This window comes from Triturus cristatus, chromosome 11 (assembly GCF_964204655.1).
Source record: "Triturus cristatus chromosome 11, aTriCri1.1, whole genome shotgun sequence".
NCBI lineage: Eukaryota > Metazoa > Chordata > Amphibia > Caudata > Salamandridae > Triturus > Triturus cristatus.
Genome location: NC_140594.1, coordinates 977,600,446 through 977,626,443, shown reverse-complemented (window position 1 = coordinate 977,626,443; position 25,998 = coordinate 977,600,446). Strand labels below are relative to the sequence as shown.

At 43.2% G+C, this 25,998-nt stretch overlaps 1 long non-coding RNA gene across 3 annotated transcripts in view; it reads right to left on the bottom strand.

Annotated features, from left to right (window-relative positions):
* LOC146785777 (uncharacterized) overlaps window positions 1-25,998 on the bottom strand; it is a 247,504-nt gene that overhangs the window by 2,319 nt on the left and 219,187 nt on the right. For all 3 annotated transcript variants that reach the window (XR_014970477.1, XR_014970479.1, XR_014970478.1), the window contains exons 2-3: window positions 8,918-9,078; window positions 8,126-8,299 (exon numbers count right to left, since the gene is read on the bottom strand). This is a non-coding gene — a long non-coding RNA (uncharacterized LOC146785777). The remainder of the gene's footprint in view (window positions 1-8,125; window positions 8,300-8,917; window positions 9,079-25,998) is intronic.

Below are 25,998 nucleotides of genomic sequence, written 5' to 3'. Positions count from 1 at the left end.
ATGTCAAAACACCGAGCAGCTGCTCTTTGTCTTCACAGTGCAGGCGGCACCCACCTGCACTTTTACAGAGTAATAGAGATTCCCTTGCAGGTGGGTGCAGTCAGTGACTGCACCTGCCTGTAAGGGGATGTCAGGGGGTCCATGGGACCATCTTTACCCCCTGCAGAGGACTGCTCTCAGAAGGCACACAGACAGTACGCCACCTTTTAAATGGCGCACTGTCAGTGCTCCTCCTGAGGGCTCCTTTGGCTCTGAGCCCGCTTCTGTAATACGGCGTGAGCGCAGAGTCATAGGAATGCCCTCATTTGCATAGGGCACGCCCCTATATAAATGAGGGAACGCCCTCTGAAGATAGCGCTGGCGTTTAAAGTGCGCCAGCGCTATCGGTATTATGGATGGGGACGAACAAGTGTCTGCGCCCCCTTCTATAATACCAAAGTGCCCCAGGGGCGTGCAAAGCGGGCGCAAATGCCCGTTGCGCCTCCGGTGCACTTATTGTAATTCCGCCCCAGGTGGTGCTTGGAGGCCAGGCAATGCACCTTCCTCTTCAAGTCCTTTTCATCGTCAGGTCATTCCAACTCTTCCTAATTTCCAGCTGTGTGTGCAGGGTGGTACCTACAGCATTTACTCATGTTCCACATTCCCATTTTCCTGCTGAGAAAAGTATGTTGGACTTGGGCTCCAAATATTTGTAGGTCTACTCTCATGATTTCATCCATCTTGACTAAAAACTCAGCCTCTGTAAAACATGGATTTTTGGGACTAGGCATAACTACAAATGTAAGTAAGTGACTATGAAAAAAGACACCAAGGGATATTAGAGATAAAATCAAAGAACAAAAAAAGAGTGTGGAGTGTGTTAAGTTGGATGATGAAAAAAAGGGATGCCTTATCTCCAAACGCAATACAGTGCTAGCTGCCTTGGAGGGCTGCAGTTGAGAAGCAAAGAATCATGGTCAGGGATGGGGTGTGTTTTAGAATGGGATTTGCAGGTGTGTCCACTTAGCCAATAGACATGAACTGTGTAGTTTTTTAATCCATCCAATGGCACTGTTGTGATGCTCTGGTATGAGCATACCGCAGCAGTCTACCTAAGCCAGGGCGGAGTTCGAGGAGTTTCGAGTAAGTGGCCCAAAAACTCCACCAGGCTACACTGAGTTCCGCAAATGGCAGAGTGCACTTGGTCATGCCTGTATGCGTTGATCTTCAGTGCCGGGTGTTTGTCCTGTGCTGAAAAAAACCCACAAATGGCAACATGTGCAGCGGAAGAGGGCGCTGTTTATTTTCTGCCGCTCAAGTAGATTTTCTACTTGAGCAGCAACTTTCTCAACGCAATGAAAAGGTTTCTTAATGTGAGCAATCGCGGCCACCCAGGACCCCCCGCTTTGAAAAATCCAACCACCCGCTTTGAGAGCGGATTTTTCTTGCTTGCACTCACCAACTTGATGTTGGATAGTGCAAGCGAGAAAAAATCTCGCTGGGAGGTAGATTTTCCTCATTCATGCTCACCAACTTGGGGAGTGCGAGCAAGGAAAATAACTCCGCTCCACATTTCGGAGCTCTGCGAAGTACAGAAAACTCCACACACTCTGCGTAGGAAGCTGAGTTCACTTCCCAGGATTAGGTCTACCACCGTTGGGGAACAGTTGCAAAGGGACCACCAGTACAACTCTGTTGTGGTAATAGGATCGGTGGGAAGCCGCGGCCCTGACAGTGACGAGGTGCGCATCGCCAACATTGCAAGCCACCATAGCCATAGCCATAGTGGGAACAATGCCATTGACGTGGTCGGTGTTTCAGGCTGCATGCCTTGTAATATGGCGGGTGGAAGACCGTCGACACAGAGGTCTTCTAGGGTCCCCCACTGTGGTAGTATGGCGGTCAGACCAACAAACATGTAATCAGGCCCTTAGTCTTTCAAAGGGAAGTTGAAAATCTCCAGCCGTATAGGGCAGGGGAGTGTAGCAGAAGACAGTTCCACAAGGTCAGATACCCATTTGGGGAGGGACCGCTGAAAAGGATTTGCTGCTGTGAAGAAGAACCTAGTGGGAAAAGTCACAAAGTCAATCCCTCCAGAAATGCACCATAGGCAGATAGGCAAGCAGGTTGGTCCCGGTCTCCTCTTGGTTTTCAGAGCACTTTTTAGCCAAAATGTTTCTAAGTTCCAACTTCCTTTAGCACCACTTCTAAGGGTCCAGGACCAGAGGGGCACCACTTAGAGGGTCGGGACTCACACAGGCTGGGTCCAGATGTAGGTTAAAAATGGAAGAGACAGTGTGTATCCCTGTGAGTCTAACCAGAAGGCCAGCAAACTAGCCCTTGTTAGTCACTCTGGAGGCCCTGGGACAGATGACGATCCAGTCCTTGTACTCCGACAGAAAGCAGCAGGGAAGCAGAGCAACAAGGCAGTAATCCAGCAGGGCAGCAGTCCTTCAGAGCAGCACTCCAGAAAAATGGCAGGCCTTCCAGCAGCACAGCAGTCCTTTTCCCTGGCAATGAATCCACAGGTGCAGAAGTGTACTCAAGAGTTGGTGTCTGAGGTCCAGTTTTTATACCCTGGTACTCTCCTTCTGAGAGAAGCTTTCAGACAGTGGCTTTGAACTGCATGGAATTTCCTGAATCTCTTGCCCTGGCTTCAAGCTGGCTACAGTGACAAAGGGTAGGTGTTAGGCCCTATCTGTGAAGGCAGAGCACAGGCTACTCAGTTGCAAGTGGAGCTGAGCTTAGCTGCATATCCACATCCTACCAGCAGATGGCCCTTTTAGGCACACTCAATTCCTCTATTGTGTAACTGTCTGGGAGGAATTCACAAAGCTGTACTGTCAATTACACTCACGTATGTCACTTATGTGACCCAGGCCAATCTTCAGGCACAAAAGCACTAGGGACAGAAAAATGTCAACCTTCTAAAATATGAATTTTTTAAATTGTAATCAAAAACCCGACCTTACCATCAAATAGAGCTTTTATTACAATTCCAAAAACACCAAACATGACGGAGCTACCTGCTCCTAAACGGAAATCACAGATTATTGAAGGTAATACGGAATCTTCAATGTTATCCTATGGGAGTCCAAACTTCTAATTACACAGCACCCTGTTCTATAGACTGCCTAGGGCCTAACTTAGGGGTGCCTTATATGCTATAAAAGGGGATTCTAAGGCTTGGTAAGGGGTTTTTAATGCCAAGCCGACATGGCAGTTTAAAATTGCATTCCGTCTGTAGTGGCAGACTGGGTTCATGTTTTAAGGTGCTACTTAAATTGGTGGCACAATAAGTGCTGCAGACCCACTGGTAGCATTTAATTTACAGGCCCTATGAATATCGTATACCACTCTACAAGGGACTTACAAGAAAATAAAAAATGGCAATTGGGTATAAGGCAATTTAACTATGTTTTAGGGAGATAGCACAGGCACTTTAACACTGGTTAGCAGTGGTAAAGTGCTCAGAGTCATAAGGACATCAAAAAGAAATTCAGCAAAAAGTGGAGGGAAGAAGGCAAAATGTGTGGGGGTGACCCTGCAAAGAGGGACGGGTCTATCAGTGCTCACTAAAATCTTTCAATATTTTTCTAAATTGGCTAGGTATTATACTGAGTTGAATTCTTTTCTTTAAAATTGGTGGTAGTGCTTGAACCAAGCCTATTGCTAGTGCTAGCAGGGATTAAGTAGAGATTCTATCCTAACTGTAGACCGGATTCAGAAAGGTAAACTTAGACCTGAAGTGTAAATTTAACCCTGATGTGTAAGTTTAGACCTGAAGTGTAAGTTTGGACCTGAAGAAAAAGCGCATGATTTCAATGCGGTTCGAACCACAACCAATGGAGTGTCCAACCGATGGTCGGAGAGACCACATAATTAATTAAGGACTATGTTTCTACCGTCAGGATTATGATGTCAGTTTCGACAGACTTTCTAATGCGGCCTTACCGACATGGAAAGTGACTTGGGGGTCCCTAGCGGGGCCCCATCCCCCTTGCCCTCCGAATGTGGCCCTATGATTCCCTGCACTGTGTGCCATGTGGGGCAGGGATGTTAAAAAAATTAAATTTTTCAATGGGAGCTTGTGCTGTGGCCGGTTTCCACCAGCCGCACAAGCTCCAATTGAATAATGGAAGTTTGAGACTGCACCTTATGCGGTCACAACCAAATAATGTGGTCGGGACTGCCGACCTGAGGTCAGCCAGTTCCCAATCCGCAGCGATGTTGGTCGAAGGCAACTAGGAACGGCAACATAATTAGGGCCTAAGTTTAGACCAGAAGTCTAAACTTAGACTTCAGGTTCAAACTTACATTTCAGGTGTAAAGTTAGACTTTAGGTCTAAAGTTAGACCTGAAGTCTAAACTTAGACTTTAGGTCTAAATTTACCCTTAGGCCTCAGTTAGACTACAGATCTAAAATTATGCTTCAGGTCTAAACTTAGACCTGAAGTCTAAACTTAGACTTCAGGCCAAATTTTAAACCAGAAGTCTAAACTTACACTTCAGGTCTAAACTTACACTGCAGTTTAAAGTTATACTTTAGGTTTAAAGTTAGACTTCAGGACTAAACTTAAACTTTAGGTCTATGTTTTCCTTTGTGAATCGTGCCCTGCGCGTTGACCTAACCAGTGGATTTAGAGAGTTGGCAGGGGTATGCCCTCTCAAAATAATAACCCCATTCCTGACAGTCAATTTAATCATGAATCCATTAATCTGATTATACTTATCAAGAGCATCAATTATCCTCTGGAGTCCTACCTTAGTTCAGTCCAATAAACCGTTTCATCTGCACACTGTTTGATACTGACAGGTCTTTCATAGCTCTTGGAGGGAAAGATCTAACTGCCTTGAGAGTACTCCAAATACGCAAAGTAGAAATTCAAATGTATGACTGCAGGAGGGCAGCAGTAACTGGAAGAGCCAGGGGTGGAGGAGATGCTCTGCCAGGGACTGCTCGTGCCTTCGGTGCTGTTATTGTGCCGTAGGCAAGACCTACCCCTCTCCCTCAAACTGTTGTCTGCCTCCATGGGGTCTGCTAGGCATTAGTATGGGCCACTGGCTCAGATCGAGGCATAATAGTGAGACCCGAGTGCTCTCCTGGGCGCTGTGGATTAAACCCAGAGGAGGGATGCTGAACTCTGCCCACATATTGATTGGCCTGCTTGAACATGGCACAGATTGTGGGTTGGGACGACCCATGGTGAAACAGCTGGGGACTTCCATATGCCTGCCACCGCTGAGTTAACTGGACACCGGCACAAGCACAGTTGATGATGGGAAGTGAAACCAGAGGCGTATATATTCTCCGAGTGAGGAGAAACCTGCGGGTGTGATCAGCTGCAGGGGCAGTGGTGGTGACAGGAAGAGCCCTAGGGTGAAGGAGATGATCTGATATCTAATTATATTATGGCAGGTATTTCCTAACTATACACACAGGGCCTTTTCATCTGGCACATTAATATAATAGGATACAATATTCATTTTAAATTTCTGGTTAGTTCAAAATCTTTGATCGCAAGGGCAGGCACCTTTTCTCTGGTTACGAATCACTATAATGCACATTACAAGATGGCTGCCCCAGATGACATAAGCTAATGAGTAATGATTCCAGGCAGTTTGACCCCGGAAACTATTGCAGTTTAACCATACGAAACATTTTCCATTATAGAGCCAAGAAGTTTCTCGCCATCTAAAGACCAGAATTGATATGTTATGCTCTTATTGATAACTAACTCCCACTTGTAAATATCACATATAAAAATAGTTTTTGATCAGTTCCCACCCCTTCTACAAACAGGTACCACCAGTCCTCCTTGTCAAAATATCCACCCTGATGAAGACCTCTGGTATAAGAAGCACCACGCAGAAGGTCGAAACACGTTGGTTATATTATCTTGAGAGGCGAGCCTAAAGAACCCAGGATAAATTCACGTCCAGAACTTTTGACAACTTAGAGCCCACTTTGCACGGCTCTAATCTGGGTTCAAAACTTTTAGGAGACCTCCCATTGGCCTACAAAACATTAGTGTACTGTGAGAACCTTAAAGAGAGGAGTTCCTGTACCACTATTTAAGAAAGGAGTAGGACTATTCTTTGCCTCTAAAATTGCACTGTATTATGTTTGTAAATTGTACAGTTACTTGTTTTATGTAAATTGTACAGTCATTGTTCTTGATATATGTACAGATGTAAGTCTAATGTAATTATGTTTTTTATGTTTCGAGTATTGATTTTTTTCTTGTACATACTTTATACACCGTTCTAAGTAATAATCCATTTTTCTAGCAAGTCCTGCACAGGGACAGCATGTCTTGGTGAAAACAAAAAATACGTTTGATGTGTATTTAGTTGCAACCCTGGGATAAATAAAAAATCCAACTGGTAGAAAAGTAGATTGGTATCAATGGTGTCAGAGGTATCATGTTTTGAATATAGTATTAGGATTCCCACCTCTGTACTCCTTAACAGAATCATTCCCCTGTTTTGTATCGGCTGAAAGTGTACAATGAGGCGCACCAGCAGTTGGATCTTCCCCCTTCAATGCAGGAATGCATTCTCATCTAGCTACTGAAACCTGGACAACCGCCTGACAACCCTGACTCGTACAGCCCATTATCACTTATAAACATACACACCAAAATTCGGGGCAAGATACTGGCCAGTAGACTGACCCTCCGATGCCCAGGCAGGCTCTTCTGGACCAGGCGGGGTTAATACTAGGCAGATCCACAGCCCACAGCTTGAAAACTCTCTTTGTGCTTCTGCCCAAGTTTAACCTCACACAAGAGTTGGGTTGCAGCCTTTTAAGTTGCAACCAAGGCCTTCGACTCACTAGAGTGGCCACACCTCTTTGCAGTACTACCACATGTGGGCATCCCACAACACTTTATAAAGTGGGTGAGGTTGTTGTATTTATCTGCGTCAAGCCCGATATGCATGGGGGCCCTTTCCCATCACACGGGGTATGAGGCAGGCCTGACCACTGCCCCACTCCTTTATGCCCTTGCTTCGTAACCCTTAGCCTGCAAAATATGGGAGTCCATGGGCAGAGTGGGTTAGCGTTCTCTCCTTGGAATCAAATAGTATCCGTCTATGTGGTTGATATCAACCTATACTTGGCCTGAAACCCCAGCCCAGTTAATTGAGAATTTACTCTCTTTTGCACCATTTCATGGGTCTCTATAATTCGGAATAAATCCATGATATTTCAACTCAAACAAGCTACGAAACCCCAAACATTAGACTTCCTGCTTACCCGGGCAACAAAGCCTGTCAAGCATCTTGGTGTCTGGATCCACTGAGATAGGGACATCGCGGCCTGAAAAAACTACGGAACTACCATGACCCTTATTGAGGAGGAGGTCACCCGCTAGAAGACCCTTCTGCTCTCACTGATGGGGAAGATTGCACTGATCAAAATGGTCATCCCGCCCAAGCTACTTTAACTTTATAACAATATTCACATAACCATTACTCAACTTAAAAAAAAAACTCAAATCGCATCTGGTCACACTGGCCTGGGTAGGGAACCAACCTCAAGTATGCTGGGAGACGCTGATGCTCAAGATTATTACATTGCTTATGCCTTCAATAATTTTTGGTTTATTTTTACTCATGCAAGATAATGGCATTGCTGTCTATAAGCAAATTACCAACTATGCTTTATATTGTGATAATTGCCCGGAAGCTCGATGATAGCATGTTGTGTAGGAGAACATTAGTTGTTTTTTGTGCTGTGCTTAAGCTGTTGATAATTGAAGTTTTGAGAAAATAGAGACAGCACAGAAGCAACAAGAAAGTTGAGAATTATTCTATGACTAAAATACAGAAACTATAGACACAAAAAGTAAAAATGATGTGTACAAATTTGTAATATTCATTATGATAAATACTGTGCTCATACTGTCATGGTTGCAGTCATTTGTCCCTGTTTTGGGTGCATGGTGCAACTGACACTCAGGAAGGGAGGAGAAGGGCTGAGGCAAGGGATGTGGTCTAGTATTCTGCGCTCTCCTGCTTCAGCCCGCTTTCCCATCAGTCACGCTGGTCGCAGTTGGGTTTTTGAGTGCAGCGGCATGAAAGCCACACTCTGGGAACCCGTTAGGGCCTCTAATTGAATTTATGTGGGGCATATACTAACCTTGATTCCTCAACGGCCTTACTGCTACTGAATTTCACATGCTTTCGGTCACAATGTTCATGAACACTCCTACCACTGGGAAGGTTCCCTTGTTTTTTCCACTGGCTGCTCCTGAGGTGTTGCCTGACACTGTTTTCACAGCTGTTTTAGAAGGTAGTTTCAACCTCCGTACTCCTGTGGGGACAAGGAGCAAAAAAAGCACTTACCAACAGCTGACTGATCTTCTAATTTGGTGAGATGCATGCATACAATTAATTTTGGATATAACTCACAATCCTACATTTGAACTCCACAACTTTGTTTCTGGATATACATATTTGGATTCAGCAAAAGAAAGAAAATACTGTGAATGAATTCCTTCTTCTATCTCATATTAAAAGAGATTGTTTAACATTTCTAAAGATTTTGTTTTGAGTCATTTAATTTGTTGCGGAGAGAAATTTTAGGAATGAAGTAATTCCTGTTCTATGTCACTCCAGAAAGGTGCCACTTTTTTAATTAGGTATTGCTGGGCTTTATGTTGGGGTTCACTGAATTAGAATATTGAGTGTTTGTATTATTTAGTATTCAGTATAACTTTTTTGTAGGATTACATGTCAATGATTGTGTTCCTGTCACTAAAACACAAGTGGGAGATTCTAGGTAAGAAACACATATTTCAGTCCTTAAACTTTTCAGAATGATTCATGCATAGAGGTAAGATCTTAAAATCCTCTGTTATTTTTGTTTATAGATTCATGACATGCTTACAACACTGGATGAACCACTAGAATCATGAAGCGAAGCAGTTACCTTGAAGGGACCCCGGAATGCCATCTTGTGTTTTCTCCACTTCTGCTTTCCCTGGGTAATGGTGTAGGGACTTGGCTTCGAGAATTTGCGTCTCGCTCCCACGAGATTTTGCACAGCAAATTCTCCACATTGGGTGTGCTCAGTCATTACTCATACTTATGCTACAATGAAGTTTGAGATGGAAATTTGACACTGAAAAGTAATTACTAATTCATGATGGATGATCAGTATAACAAAAGGAAAAACTGAGACAAATGTTAAGTTACTTCCATGCATACTTGAACAGTGTTTCATACCGCTCAAGGATCTTTCTAGCAAACTCCACAGTATTAGGATGTTGTCTTTATAACTATTTCATGATAAAGGGGTTCTTGATAAGATATGTCCTCTGGAAAGTCAACGTTAATAAGTATATGGTCTGTTGCAGATCTCAAAGCTTTGCAGGATGTGCAGGTGCAAAGTAATATTGAATATTCGGGGTACTTTTGTATTGTCTTCAAGTAGCTGAGAACATTTCAAATGTAATCGGTGAAAGCTACAGATGGCCCATGTTTGTGACTTCATGATGTAGTTCACCGTATAAGTGGAAGCACTTTGCCTAATGGTCTTCTTATGAAGTTCAAATACCTTTGAATGACCGAATGGATAAGTGGAGAGATTGAACAAGGAATTTCCTTTTATCATTCAGTAAAAAAAACAATATTTTATCAGTGTTCAGTTTAAACATAATAAGAATATTTATTAAATGTAACTAGATTGTGACAATATCATAAAATAAGCAAACACAGCAAAGCTCCTCAACCTTCTAACATTCAATTTTTCCTTGTAAGATACATATGCCATCAATTGTAATCAATGTACACCACAGAGAATTCAAACTACTTAATACATGGGTCCAGAACCCAACGGTGATCAACACATAATATTAGAACAAGGACTGAAGGTGTGAATGAAACCAGTCCAGTAAAACGATTTGTAGAGAACACTTTTAAGCAATATTCATATATTGATCAAATATTGTGGAACTTAAACATGCAACGCCCAAATGAATCGATAAGTATCACATTAATGTGCAGTTATGTGATATTGTTTAAGATCTGAGATAGATCTCAGCCTCTATCGCCCTCTCATTACCACCTTATCAACTTATTGAACTCTTCTCTGAAACATCAAACTTTACATCAAACAATACCTACCTTGTTGACGTCAACTAGTGCTCAGAGACCAGAAAAAATTTCATCAGTGTCTTCATTTAGCTCTCTTCAACATGCACAAATGCGAGACACATCATTTTACAACTCCTTATTGTGGCAAAATGGATGATCATTATAGAAACACGCTCCTGTGTGAATTGGTCAGGTCACTTTCCTATGCTTTCACACTTATGTCCCCTTAAGTTAAAGCTAAGAGCCAATCTAGAAAAACCAACCGAAGATCCATAGAATCCAAGATTGTCAATCCCTCTACTTGACCATGTAATGTCTACTTTTTTTTACATTCTATCACATTTAATTAGGAGTTTAATGGACACATGAATCAGTATACTGAAACCATGACAGAGATTATGAACAAGCTAGCTGGGCAAAAACTAAAAAGGACAAATAACAAGAGATCGGTATAATGTCACTCAAACAAATGTAATCAGAAAGAGAAAGACCTCAGATCCAAGTAGTCAAGTCAAAACACTTTATTCGATTATTTAAAAATCATAAAAGTATACTATACAAATACATAATGTTAAAAAATTCCAGAACATATCATACAAATAAAACATTTTTTTTTAAAGTATATAAAAAGTCAGTGGCATATACATATGGATCAACACAAATATACACAAAAAATTTATGGTAGCAGATATTTCATGGTTTCATAACAGTGATATTTAATATATTACATGGAAGTTGATTTATGTTATATTATTTGAACTAAAATGAACATTTGCAGTGACAGCTCCTGCATTCATCCGGAGTCTCTTCCCTCTAGCACGGATTGATGCAATCAAAAAATTGGCTACACCAAACATCACTAAAGGGGTCTCCATTAGTTGTAGATAATACAGTGCGGGTTTAAGCTGTACAAACCCCTTTCCCCTTAACAGTGGTTTAATGAATTTTTTCCTGCTTTCCAGAAAGAAAGAACAGAAAAACAAAACATGTATCTGATCGTGATCAGAAAAATTGTCACATTCACATGGCATGTTCTCCTTTGGGGAGCACCATTTATCGTAAATACCCAACAGAAAATGTGCCTGATTAAATCTAAATTTTGTTAAAAGCCACCGATGATAGGATCTGGTAACAGTAGTCAAGTAAGGTTGAATTGACAATGACAAGATCAACAAATAGTGTGACCTTACTGTTGGCTTAATAATTTCCTTTGCTTCACGTTCTAATTCTCGCAATTTTATAAAATGAGTTTTTACCCAAATAATATCTTCCTTGGTCAGGTTTTCCGGTTTCAAATATAGTTCAGGGTGACCCAGATGTACTGCTGATGTTTTAGTAAATGTCAACCACTGAATATCCGCCACTCTGTCCCGCCCCATACAATCACTAATAATCTTGTGGTTTAGTGTAAGGTTGGGGTTCAGCCAAGTTCTGATCCATAATAAAAGCGGCACCATATTTAACATGTCTGTAATGTACCCTAACCCTAGCTCCAAGTGAGCTGCAAAGGATGAAATGTATTTTCTTCTCTCTGTATCGGGGCTAGATCTTTATAGCCCCAGATTGCTGCCCCATACCTTGCTATGGCTAGAGTTTTTGATCTATAGATCGTCAATATGGCCTCAGCTGGTTTGCCACCCAATCTTTTCGCAAAGCCTAATATAGCTCACCGATGATCTTTTCACAGCTACTACTTTATTAGCGACTTGGGGTACCCAGGACCCTGTGTCGTCAAACACTACGCCAAGATAGGTGAACACTTTCACTCTCGTTATTACTGAGCCATTACAAGAGAGAGTTTTCATGTTGTTCCTACCTTTCCCTATGCCCATAACATGCGATTTCTCTACATTTGTCACGAGGTCCAGATTTTGCATAAAGTCCCCAAAGGAATTTAGTAGATGTTGTAAACCCACAGGGGTCCTTGACATCAGCACTGTGTCATCAGCGTATAATAAAACAGGCACTGGGGTTCCCCCCATGCGCGGGACATCAACGGATGCTGCCGCCAAGGTAGGACCCAGTGAGTTTATGAATAGAGAAAATAGCATTGGGGCCAGGATGCACCCCTGGCACACTCTCCTGCCGGACTTAAGACCAGCGGTACACTTCCCATCTTGTGTCATACGAATGACCGCTGTCAGATCTCTATGGAGCTCTGCCAGGAAGTTCACCAGGGCCCGATCTAAACCCAGCTCCAGGAGCATTTTCCACAGCTTTGACCTATTAACTAGGTCAAAAGCTGTGGACAAGTCCATAAAAGCCAGGTAGATTGCCCCTTTTGTTGCGACAGTATATTTGCTGACTATTAGATGTAAATTCAGGCACTGATCTTCGGTGCCTCGTCCGGTTCTAAAACCATACTGTGCATTACACAAGATGTCGTTATTAGATGCCCATGTAGAGATCTTAGACAGAATAACCTTCCCTAGTATTTTAAATGACGAGTCCAGGAATGATATAGGCTGATAGCATCTTGGGTCCCCCCTCTGGCCCTTCTTAAAAATCGGGACTATAATAGCCCGTGACCAAGATATAGGCAATCTGCTATTATCAGTACAGGCTATATTAAAAACATTAGTGAGAACTATTGACCATATTTTAGAGTGCTTTAAACATGTCAGCTGGCACCCCATCTGGGCCAGGGGCCTTATGACCAACCGTGTCCTCTATGGCCTTTTGTACTTCTTTGATTGTAAATCTCAATGGAGAGTCCAATTGCTCGCTCACTATAGGAACAAATTTATGGTTACTGCCATAAATTTTCTCGAAATGGTCTAGCCATTCTCGTTCTGATATGTTTAGTTCTAGCGGGGTATTTTCCTTATCATTAAAAAGTGGAGAATTGATGATTTCACAGAATTTGGAACTGTCCCTCAGGGTAGCCTTGTCATATAATGAGTCCTATGCATTTTTTTTAATATCATTCTTCCGAGACTCAACAGTCTTTTTATAATGTTTTCTCAACCTGGCCACTTCCTTGTTATCTCTGGGTATCTTTTTTAGTTCCAGCAATAAATCTCTATGGGCTTTGGAGCACTTTGAATCAAACCACCTGTGTGGTTTTTGCTCCTTATGTGTTGTCTTACATGTTAGGTCCACGGCCACTTGCTGGCAAATTAAATCAAATGAGGAGATAATATCCCCACCCAGCCCTAGCGGATCTAAACAGATATTAATTTCCTTGCCCACCTTCTCACTTAGTGTGGTGTGAAAAACCTCTGGGAAAATTTTACTCCATTTTAGCTGTCTCCCCTGATCCTGAACGATTAACTCCAAGGGAGGTACTGTATTTATATTTTCTCTAAGTAAATATGAGTTGTTATTGCGCAATTCCAATACCACTGGATTATGATCACTAAATGTAGCTTGTATTGCGTTATAAAAAATGACATTTTGCAGCATGCCTGGTGAAACAAATATAAAATCTATAATAGTATTACTGTCCCTAGCACTATATGTTGCTACCCGATCATTGGTGTCAGAGAACTCCGGCTCGGCTAAATCAACATCAGACAATAGTTCTTCAAGAGCAGCCCCCTTTGTTGAATGTTCAAAATGTGAATAGGGCAAGTAATCTATATCTATTTTTCGCCTATACTGGCAATTTAGCTGACACAAATGTATGTTAAAATCCCCAAGGAGGATTAAATAAACAAAAGTGGTTTGACCCTTCTTATAATTCATTAAAAACTTTGCTAATGCATTAATGTTTTCATTACAATGCGTACCATATGGGGCATTATAGAAATTAACATACAAGATTTTATGCTTATTTGGCAAAGTAAATTCCAAGACTAGAAAGTTAGGGGATGTGGAGCTTAGGATTTTTGCAGTTCCCGTATGTTTCACAGAAATTAGGAACATAAGCCCCCCTCTGTCTCTCCCTGAGCTTGATGCTCAGATCCAAGTAGCACACATCGCATCAAAATCAGGTTGTAAAAAAGCAGCTTAAGAGGAGATAAAAGCACATTTTTAAGGGCATGTATTAATTTATTAGAATGGAGCTAAATTCATAAAACTTCCCTTAAAAGCTATTTGAGACTGTTAAACAGTCTAACATATGTTCTTCTACAGTTAGATTTTAAAAAAAAAACAGACAACTGCACTCTCTCTAGATATTTCAACACAAAAAACCTCTCCTTCAACAACTTCCTGAAAAATCAAGTTCACTTTTAACCAATCCAGTAAATGTACACTACATGTATTTTTCTCAGAGAGGTCAATTCAAGTGATCTAAACCACTGTCTCACTTCTAAGAATATAGTTTTACTTTTATTCTGAAAGATATTGTTTCATTGGTGATTCATTAATGTACTATACTGAGCTTCTAAATGCTTCCCTTTTACAATGAAACAATGCTAGACTCTTTAAAAAAGGTCAAGGCTTAGAATTGCTAAAAAGAGCTAAACACCTGTGCTCTTTTAATACCTTTCACTCACTGCTGACTTACTCTTCCTCCAAAAGTTCTTAAAAACAGTTTGGAGACTCTGCTGAAGCAATTTATATTTGAAAATCACCTAAATTAGTGCTAATCAACAGTTTTTTTCGAATGCAGCATGAAAATGGCCACTCCCCTAAATAATGCTCTGGACCCCGGGAGATGGGGTCCCAGGGGCCAAACTCAGCCCAGGGAAAGGGACACCTGCCCCCACCAAATATTCCATGCCCTAGGGGATGGGGTCAAAATTTCCCGGGTGGGGGAGCTGCATGCTTCCCTCCCAAGTTGGCTGCCATTGGGGGGTTGGCCACCAGGCCCTGTGGCCAACGCCCCGCTCCACACATCCAAAGGCCATGTGTTGAATGGGGTTGGCTGCATGCGAAGACCATGCATGATGGCAGTTGGATTAATGTATAGTAATTAAATATTACTTTACTTTTTTTTTTAAACTGGAACTTTAGTGAAAAACCAAAGGTTACAAGGAAGTTATACTTAGGTACCCAGTTTACACACACAAAACCATAGAAATACAGCAGTAATAATTGGAGGCATCTCGCACCCTCGCGCCCTCACCATGCACTGCTAATTATGCACCCTCGTCATGCCCTGCTAATTAACCTCACATATTGCATCACTCATATTATCTTCTATGATATCATTGATAATGTCAGTGAAACATTTGCAGTCAAAATATTCATGAGAAAACTGTGCATGGTAGGGGCGCAAGTTATAGTTACCTTATACCTTATATTTACCTTACTGCTCACAGCAGTCAGAAAATGTCAGCTGACTTTCCCCCAAAATTAAAGAATACTGCCTGGAAAAGGGCCTGGTATAACTTGGTCTACCAGTTATTTCCCAATCCAGGAAAAGAACCATTCTTGCTGGAATTTCGTGTTGGGTGCCAGAATCATAGAGTCTCGAACCAAGTCGGCCACAACTAATTCCATGCCTCATGTAATGAGGGCCCAAATGTCTCCCTAGCCCACGAAAACAGACTGAGCTTCACTTCTAGGTGCATTATATAAACTTCTCAAGTGATTCTCTGGTGACCAAAGGACCCTTTCTGCTGTGTCATACAATGTTAGAAAACTGAAAACCTCATAATTCCAAAAATCATGCAAATCCAACTATTACTGTTCAACTATAATTGAAACAAAAAAGATTTCCATTACCTATGAGTCAGTTATCATTCAGGGGCAGGAATTCGAAATATTCAATGAAAATGAAATAAAAAATGATAATTCAGGAAACCAAATCTACACACTGCAGAGAGCAACCCCCATCTCGCAGAAGAAGACATTTACAGAAATCATCTAGTGTTAGAAAAATTTATGCCTATACCCAAAAACTATTGTTTTGCATTTAGACATTTCTGCTGATTAGCACTGTGCCATTTCAGCTCACCTGACATTCTTTGGGAAAAGATACTAGAATTCAACGAGGCAGATTGTCTAATCAAAATAAAATAGCAAATGTAATCACCAAAACCAAGATGAGATCCCATACACATATCATCCAAGATATTTGAAGGAGAATCACTGTCCTACTTCTAAAGATTGTACATGGGCAAAAAATTACTTAAGGGTTACTTTTGTGGAATATGGTTTCTGAAATATGCTTCACAGACTTCACCCGATTTACCCTTGTCTCAGACTCTTGGAACAAACTGCCAGAAATCCTCTTAATCTAAATCTAACAGCAACCTACTCTTCGGAATAAAACTCTGAAATTAACCAAATTTCAAGACATCAAAAATATAAAGAAGGCTATAATCACAAAATGTTGAGTTTTTATAGTGGAATTTTGAGCATTGGCCAGTGGCACACAAAACATTTTTGGATCCAAATAATGGTAATATGATCTGTGTTTCTAAAAACTGTAAACTTATTTGTAGCATATCATTCCTTTAGTGGGCATTTCAGTTTTTAAAATGTGTCATAAAAATGCTGTTGTTTCTCTTATAATCAAAGAACTACCAGCAGTCTAGATCAACAATGGGAAACAGACTTGACAGCTGTTCATTGATGCTGCATTCGCTCACGATGAGGATACACATGTGCTCCGACCTGAGACTGAAACTTTAACAAGCATTGGCATAGCCAATAGGTCTCGCCTTTGGGACCTTATAAGTATTTAGTTATGCAGCAGGTCCCAAAGGCGGGACCTATTGGCTATGCCAATGCTTGTTGTTATATCTGGGCATGTTGAGAGGCTAGAGGACTGGGTCTCGATGTCGGGTTGGGAGCACAGCAATGACCTACTCAATTTGAATGCGTAGGTAATACAACCGGAGGCGTGAAATGAAAGGTTCACTACCAGGAATAACAGGAAGATAGAAAGTTAGGCTGGTTAGAAAGGTAAGGAGGAGTAGAGGCAGGCATGGAGGTGAGGGGAGAAACAGATGCATGCTAGGAGAGCGCTGTGAGGGAGGGAGGCGAAATGGGAAGAGGCACTGAAAGGTGGGTCGGGTAAAGACCGTAGTGAGGCAAACAGAAGGGTAGCGAAGGGTGAAGGGTAGACAAAGTAGTATACCTGTAGTATACCTCACAGAGTCCTATTATTTACATTCTGGTGCTTGCATTCTTTGAGATGTAGTAGGATTTGCAATTCAGAAAATTACACTTAACAACGATTAAGGAAAACAGATATCTGAAAGTGGATACATAACTAACACCACTAGGTCACAACGCAAAGCTCTATATACAGGGAACAGCGTGAGTTCCCTGCATTGACAAAGTACTGCTAGGAACTGCTGGGCTCCCAACCCCTCTGGATTAATGTTGTCTGAAAAAAATGTACCAGCTCGAGTGAAGTGCATGGTGTAAACTGCACTGTGTGTCTGTGGAATAAACACACACTGCTCCAGGAGAGGTGCGGGCACTGGCGGTGCCCGAGGCAGTGCAGGGAGTTCGGATGACATGTCAGGCGCTGGCTCTTGGCACCACAGACGACTCTGTTCAGCCCTCGAAAATAGGCTTCTGAGAGGCGGGAGGTGTCGGGACATGGCCCCGGATCATGTTCACAAGAAGGGTCGGGGACTAGAAAGGGAAGGTCGGTGTGGGGTTAAATTTTGAAAGGACTGTCTGTGCTAGGAGGCTCAGAGCGGGGCAGCAGCACAGGCGCTGCGGTGGTGGTGGGGGGTTCGCTGGGGGGGAGTCAGTGGTATCAGGCACAACAGCATGGAATGAATCAGGTTCATGCAACACCAAACTGAGGGCGGGCACTCGTCCCCTGTTAGAGAGTGAGTGACAGAGGATCGCAGGCAGTGCGGTATGGCTGCTTGGAAATTGTCGAGAATATTAAAATAAAATTGGAAATGTATAATCATGTTCCATTTGCATGCCAAAGCATTTTTTTCATCACGTCGATGGCGTATAATACAAGGACTCTAGTGCTCGGAATTGAGGGATGGAATTTCCTACACAATAATTTGTTTTTAAATAGCGCCTCATATTCTATTTCTTCCGTTTCTTGGCGCTGTAACAGGCTTTAGTCTAAGCACTTTAATTAAGGGACGTTACTTTTACCAAATGTTTAGCACCCAATTTCGCACTTCGGAAGGGTGGCTCAGACTTCCTTGCCATCCTATGGAACTCGGGCTCACTGGACCGTCATGCAAACAAAATGTATGTGTTTTCAATATTTCAGCCCGGGCAAACGTGAATAAAAGGCATATTAACCCCTTCGGTGCTCATGACGGAACGGTTCCGTCATGAGCGTCGGTTGAGCTGTGCTCATGACGGAACCGTTCCGTCATGACCACGCCCGCGCAAGAAACGGTCAGCACCGCGGGGGAATCCGCGCCGCATCGAAGGGGTTAATGGGCATAACACTTGATATTGGAAAACATGCTTCCTTGCCTAAGGTAAAATGAACAAGCATTGGCCGCATGGCCGTAAAAGTAACGGCCGCGCGGCCGAGAAAGCGAAAGTAATAGCCCTCGCAATCGAAGCAAAAGTGATCGCGATCGCGAGGACGGGTCGCGCTGTGTGGCAAGCACGCGAGTGGTGCACGCGCAGCAGTGATTGCCGGCTGCGCACATGCACGCTCGTGTGCACTCAAGCTTTAGGCTACAGGCAGCACTTTAAAAATCCCACATACAAAATGTCTCTCTGAGCCAGCGCATGCGCTGGGCTCATCGAGACCTGAAAATGACTCATAATTTAAAAGGATTTTGGGCCCTTATCCTCCCAAAGGTGGCGTGCTTCATCCTTGGGCCTGCTCCGCAGAGGTCGAGCGCAACCCCACAAGCACCCCGGACGACCAGCCTGGGACCTCGGGGACAGGGAAGGGCAAGGACAAGAAGAAGAGAAAGACAAAGTTCAGTCCGCAGGAAAACAGGATCCTAGTCATGGAGGTGATGGAACACCATCAACAACTGTTCGTCACCTCCAACATGTCATTGGGCACCAAAAATGGAATATGATGGGACATCGTGGACAAGGTGAATGCCGTCAGAGAGCACAAGCGGTCAATGGAAGAGGCCAAGAGGCGATGGATTGACATCAAGCGCAAGACCAAGGATAAACTCGCAGCCAACCAGAAGGCAGCAATGCCGACTGGAGGTGGGAGCCCAGCGCCACAGTACGTGCTGGATGACATGGAGGAGCTGGTGTCGACAGTCATCAGTGTGGAGAGTTTGGCCGTAGTCAGGGGACCGGACACTGCTCGACAGGACACAACACAACCGCAACAGGGTGAGTGACCACCAGGTACTGAAGGGACGGGTGGAGATGGCCACAATGGCACACGTGCACAATCAAGCAGAGCACAGTGCACACTCACAATAATTCCGGGTCATGGCCCCGATCTACAGACTGTCACAATGTACAATGCCACGCTGTCTGAATGTCAACATGAACCATGCGGCTACATACATGTGGACATATTCTAATACACCATCTCCCCTTCACATTGCAGGGGCACCGTCAACACCTCCTGCAGAGCAGTCCCAGCCACTCTTCACTGATGACAAGGAGGACACCACCAGCATCAACACCCAAGCCCTCCAAGACATCATTGACATCATCCACAACTCACCTCCAGGATCAGGGCAGCCCAGCTGCATCGAGGAGACCCCACCCACTACCCAAACCAACCAGCAGGAGGCACCCACAGCCCGGCAGTCTCCCAAGACCCCTAGGACCAACACATGGTCTTCCAACGCCATGTGCTGGAGGGCCAGAGGGAGACGGCTGAGCAGGTGTGGGTGGGGTTGGACATCATGGCTACCAAACTGGATGCCATCCATGGGTGTCTAGGTCCCATCTGGGACCAGCTCCAGTCCCTAAAGGACACCCACGTCCCGCTCCATGGTCTCCACTGAGCCCTGATTGACATCGCTGAAGTCATGACGCAGAGAGAAGAACACCTGTCCGCTCAGAGTGGCTCCAGCGATCCCAGCCGTGACACACATGCGGAGGCTCATGGAGGACATGGTGTGGATGGAGGCGGAAAGGATGGCAGCCCCCGCTGCACATCAGCGAAATGTAGCTGGGATCTACCATGCCCTGCAGATCCTCATCATGGCATTGCTGCCACAAGGTGTGGCGCTGATGAACGCTGCTATCCCCAGACCATCCACATCTCCGCCCCCTGGTGTGTTAGTGCCTCACAGTGCGGCAGGCGTATCCGCTCTGGCACCTGATGTGTCACTGCCACACAGTGCAGCCGACAATCCTCCTTCGGCCCCTGATGTGTCAGTGGCACACAGTGCCGGAGCCGGTACTGCAACACCCACAGGTGGGGCAGAGCACACATCTGAGGACGAAGACGTGGATGGGTTTGAGTTCAGAAGGAGGCATGACCTTCCACTGACCCCCAATACACTCCGCTGCACTCACCTTGGACCGCGACATGGACTGCCATATCCTGTTTGATGACCAATGACACAGCAACCAGACTGCGGACTGTACCCTTCCTCTTCAGCAGTACTTGTCATCCCCGGATGGACTCTGGCTGGCCCTCCACGGGCCCATATTGTGAAGTGTGCTTGGCATGTCCCTGTACCGCTCCAGCTGCAAAACTCCACTGGATGTGCAATAAACATCCAGTAACGCACTGCTGTGTCATGTCTTTCATCATTCATACATGAATGTGTGGATGAATGTAAGGACAGGGATTTCCCTTACGTCAATGATGCTCATCTAGTGGGATGCCAGTCACAGTGTGCTACATTGCCTATTGTGTTCCGGGAGCCGTGGACACTACAACAGGGACACACGCATTAGTCACTTCCTTGTCTGGACATGGACTGAACCATGCCCAGAGCTCCCGAGACATTGTTGCAAGCCCAGTGCTGGTCCGGCGTACGCCAGGCCAGACCACTCTGCTTACGCTCCGAGGTGGGGCCCACATAGCTGCCTGTCGCCGGCGTACTTGCTGATGGTGTGCAGGTCACTGGTCAGTTGTCAGCATGTCATGGCCACTCCCTGAGGGCAGGTTTGCACACACACCACACCCATCCGGCACAGGCATCACAGGCCATGTGACCCCGCAAAAATAAGGGGCTGACAACATCACATTTCCCTCTGTCAGTGGTGACTGGATGACAGACACTCCACGGTTCTCAATCATAAAGGGCTAATGAGTTGTTGCACACAGGGTTAGTGGCACCTGAAGCCTTGCGGCTGTCACAGGCCTACCACCACGTGGGGCTGACTGACATTGCACAGGGTTAGTGGCACCCGAAGCCTTGCGGCCATCACGGTCCTACCACCATGTGGCGCTGACTGGCATTGCACGGGGTTAGTGGCATCAAAATAGCTGAGCGGGTGTGCTGCCTGTGATGATGACGTGTGCACTGATGTGGTCTATGCCATTGATGACTCAGCGTCATGTGTGGGACCTGCAGGGCCGCAGGGCGGGTCCGCATGATGTGGACCATGCCATGATGGCGGGCCGGGGCCTGGAGCTTGCACAGGCACGTGGTGTGCCCACTGGTGGACACACCAGTGGCAGCCGGTGAACGGTGGGGCCTGGGTGCGCAGAGTCGGTGGTGTCTCTCTCTCTCTCTCTCTCTCTCTTCCTTTCCTTCTCTCTCTCTCTCTCTCTCTCCCTTCCTTTCCTTCTCTCTCTCTCCCTTCCTTTCCTTCCCTCTATTTCTCTCTCTGGCTTTCTTTCTTTCTCTGTTTCTCTGTCTCGCTCCTTTGATGTGCGCATGACACACACCCTGATTTTGGGCTTTATTTTCCAGGCTGTGACGTCGAGATTGTCCCTTACGGACCCGACAGGAGTCTTCCGCAGTGGTGTTTTGTGTTGTATTTCAATAAAGTTTTTGGTTGTTACTTCAGTGCTGTGTGACTGTTTCTCATTCTTCTGGCCACACATGTGTGGTTTTTTTGGCAGTGTGCATCATCATGCGCTTTTTGTGGCTCTTGTGTTGTGCGAGGTATGTGTATGTCCGGGGAGAGGGGCGGGGGGCTGGAGGTAGTGGCGGTGGGTGCTGTGGCCCTCATGGGTATCGGAGCTGCATGATCATTGTCTCCATGGCATCTGTGGGTCTTCAGGTGTGGCTCTTGGCTGGGCTCCCTTTCATGCTGTGGGTAGTCGTCCTGCTTAGCACCAGCGAAAGGCAGGTGTTAAATCCTTGGTGCTTCCGCGGCTTTTCGCCTGTTTTTAATTCGCTTCGCAAATCTGGCAGTTCGTTGTGAAAGTGGTGTTGTGGTTTTTTCGTGTGTTTTTGCACGGGAACGCCTACTCTGCATCTCATTAGGGTTAGTTGGTGGTGTCCACCATGGAGATACATTTTGGGGCAGGTATCTCGGGAATACTGGCGTTGTCTGTAGTTTGCACCAGCTTGTGAATGGGATATTAACTCTATCTCCACTTTTGATGCGTTGAGGTGGAGATAAATCGGAGATAAGTCCTTGTGAATATCCCCCAAAAAGAGATGCTCCTCATAGTCCAGGTTGGTTCCCTATCAGGTTAGGTTAAGAGCAGTGAAGTAATTAAACTTTAAGGGGCCTCCCTGCAAAATACATGGGGAGCCCCCCCTCTGGAGACACTCAAGAGCTCGCAGGTTAGGGTTCGGTGCTGAGGCGCCCCCCCCACACTGCGGGGGTTGCAGGGGCCTTTGTAACATCACTGGTTGTGAGGTCTTAAAATGAAGTCACTTATGTTTTTGTGGTTGCAGTAAACAGTGAAAATTAGAGTACTATCCTGAGGGGTCGCGAAGGAATAGAGAGTTGGGGGACAGAAATAATGAAAAATACTTCATTGTTTGATATGTAGTTTATTATTGTCTCGTGTAGGTAAACATTAAAAGAGAAGAGGATTGTTTCTGCCATAACGTGTGGTCAACGTGTTTTTGGCACTATAAGCAGCCTAATAAGGTCTGAGGCATTACACAAGACAGGGGTCACAAACTACAATATACTTTATGTAAATGTGGTGTATCAGCTAAGTTTAATATGGAGGGGATGTTGAAAAACTAATAGCTAAAAGTGTTTTGGTTTTGAAACAGCAAGAGACTATTGTAAAGTAGTTTGTAGAGCCATCTGGAAACCTTTATAGCAACACATGTACAATTTTCAGTAACAGTTTTCATTCTCCCAGGACTTTACAAACCATAGGTCAGTGAGGCAGGCTCAGGATTCATGTCAATTGTTTTTGCTTTACATTAAATTGATATGCAATTCAAGAGAGTCAACAGACATCTCAGTATTATGAAATCATGTGCACAAAATTACAGATATTACATTTTAAACACTCCCTCTTTCTGTGACCACTAAAACCATGCAACACACATACACACGCACACATGCAGTGCAACTGTCTTATCATTCATGGTTGAGCCTAGGGCAGATTTACTAGCACTTTGAGCTTGGTTTGCATAGCAAAAATTACACAAACCAGTGCAAAGCTTCTTTTGGCATATATCCTTCAGCTCAAATCCTGATTTAAATTGGAAAGCAGTTGTAAAGTAGTTCTTTGAGCTACATTGTGGTACTTTGTGTCGAGGGGAGGGGGTTCACATGCAACAACGCATGGAGTTTTACAGAAAAACTTATCTACGAAAAAGATAGATAGGACTGTGTGCCAAAAATGTATACTTCCTTGAGGTAGGTGTAAAGTTTGAGTGTTATTTTTAAAAAAAAATTCCAACTTTGAATGTATGCCGACAGTACAGCACAGCGTAGCACACATACAAAATGGGAAAAGTGTCAAGCTATGTCTATGCTTAGTATTTTGTACTAGAAAGGTATCTTTCCAGTACAAAACCTATGCTTGACATCACACACTTGCCTTTTCACTACAAGGGGGTGTATATTGGATGTGTACATTGGCCCATGCCTGTCAAAAGTGCATCATTGCAGGGATAGAGCGATACAGCATCATCCCTTAGTAAAGATGGCTCTGTCTTGCTCTCTTCCTTTCTTGCAATGAAGTGCAGCAACTTTTGAAACTGAGCTGCATTCCTTGAAGTAAAGTATATCTGTCCATCTGCTTCTAAACATTACTTTCTCAAACCAGGCCAGTGTCAAAGCCAATGGGAGTGGGGGAGGATTAAAGTAGTCTGCAATGCTATTTTAGAGGCATATAATTAAATAATTGTGTCACGTACCTAATATTTACATAAAAAGTATCATGAAGCAGTGCTATCAATCTTGCATTCACCTTATGGTACAACTACTCCTTCTAGCCCACAGGAAGATCTCCACGGCCATTATAATATTAATGTGGTTTGGGAAGAAGGCTCTATGTAAAGATGGCCTTCATGGGTTGCAATTGGTTGTCTTTATAAATTCATAAAAATTAACTAGATTAGATGACAGATGTAAGTGTCTTGTGTGTGTTCTCTCCTTTTTAGTATGGTATTTACTGAAGCTTTGTGTAGTGATTTTAATACTTTTAATGAATTTTATTGAACATATGGAAAGAAAAATCTTTTTAATTTAAAGTTGGAGCTACATAAAACATCCTTTTATATTTCTTTCTGTGGCACTCTGCCTTTTCGAGACTGAGAAATTGTATGGGTAAAGTTAAATTCATATGATGTGTGTTATTGAATGAAATTCTTAATGTCTGCCAAGGGAATTATTTGTGATTATTAAGTCAATGTAAACATGGCCTTCATGTCATAGGTTCCATTGCATTGAGTCCCATCACAGGACTCGACAACAATAGTCATGATAAAAGGCCTGATTTAGAATGGAGAAAACAGTTGGCTGCCCGAGCAACTAGCACTCAAGTACAAGTTTCAAATTAAAGTCCAAGTTTCAGTCCTGAATTCTTTTGCATTCCCATTGGGTGCCTGGTTTCAGGGCGTCGCCATGTTAATGGCAAAAGAAAAGCCCACCAGACATAAGTTCAACTCATCTGGCAGGCAGACCAGACACGGCTTTGGTGGTGCTGCGCTGGCGCAAAGCTGACGCAGCACTGCCAAAGTCATAATTTGGCCCTAAATCTATACCTTTTTAAAAATGTTTTTCGTTGATTGTTTTTGTTTTAACATATTGCATTTCTTTTTTAAAATGTTTGCTTTTAGGAGTGGGATATTGGGTCTATAGGAGAAGAGGAGGTAGAGTATTTTAAAATATTATATTTTTTGGGTTATATTTAAAATTGTTTTTGTGTTTTCCTATTTAATTTCTTTAATTCAATTATAAGAAATAATTTTATGTTAAATTATATTGTTAGTTTTTCAATTTATTTGTTTTTTATTCACATAAGTACACATAATTATATGTAATGCTTTATCAAATTTTACCTTGATACTGTTATATTTTACGAAATGTATATTGTGGTTGTTTGGTATCCAAATGTATAAATCATTTTTGGTTCCTAATAATTCTAAAATATTTTCTGCTTTGAAATTAATTAAAATAATTAAATTTAACTAATTTTAAAACATTTATTGATTTTTAATTAAGGTGCTCTTGTAATTTGTGAATTTTGTTACAATGGGGGGGGTTAAATTGAAATGATTTAATTTTAAAATATGACATTTCTTTTAGTTTTTTAAATAACTTCTTGATTATTTTCTATATTGTTAATTAATAGTAGTTTTTGATTTTAAAATTATTATGAATATTTGCTATTTTATTCTAAAACACAATCATGGTTGTACTATCAATTTACTTTTTATATTCAGGGGCTAATTTGTTTTAATAAATAAAAATGATTTTTGTATGCATTCTTTTATACATTTGTGCTGGCCATTATTTTAAAATCTAATAGTGCAGCATTTTCCCTAATGTCTATAACTTTGGAGGGGGAATAATCAATTTGAATTCCCTAAAGAGCCACACTTTCCATAAAGTGGTTAATTTTCTAGTTGGAATAGTAAATCTGTTCTCCAACCCACAAAGTTCAATACTTTTCACAATGTGGTGAGGTTTGGAGTGGAAATAATAAATCTGAAACCCCTAAAAGTACAACATGTTCCACAATATGGTTATGTTTGGAGTGGGAATAGTAAATAAGAGTCCCCCCGAAAGTCCAACATTTTTTTCAAAGTGTTTAAGTTT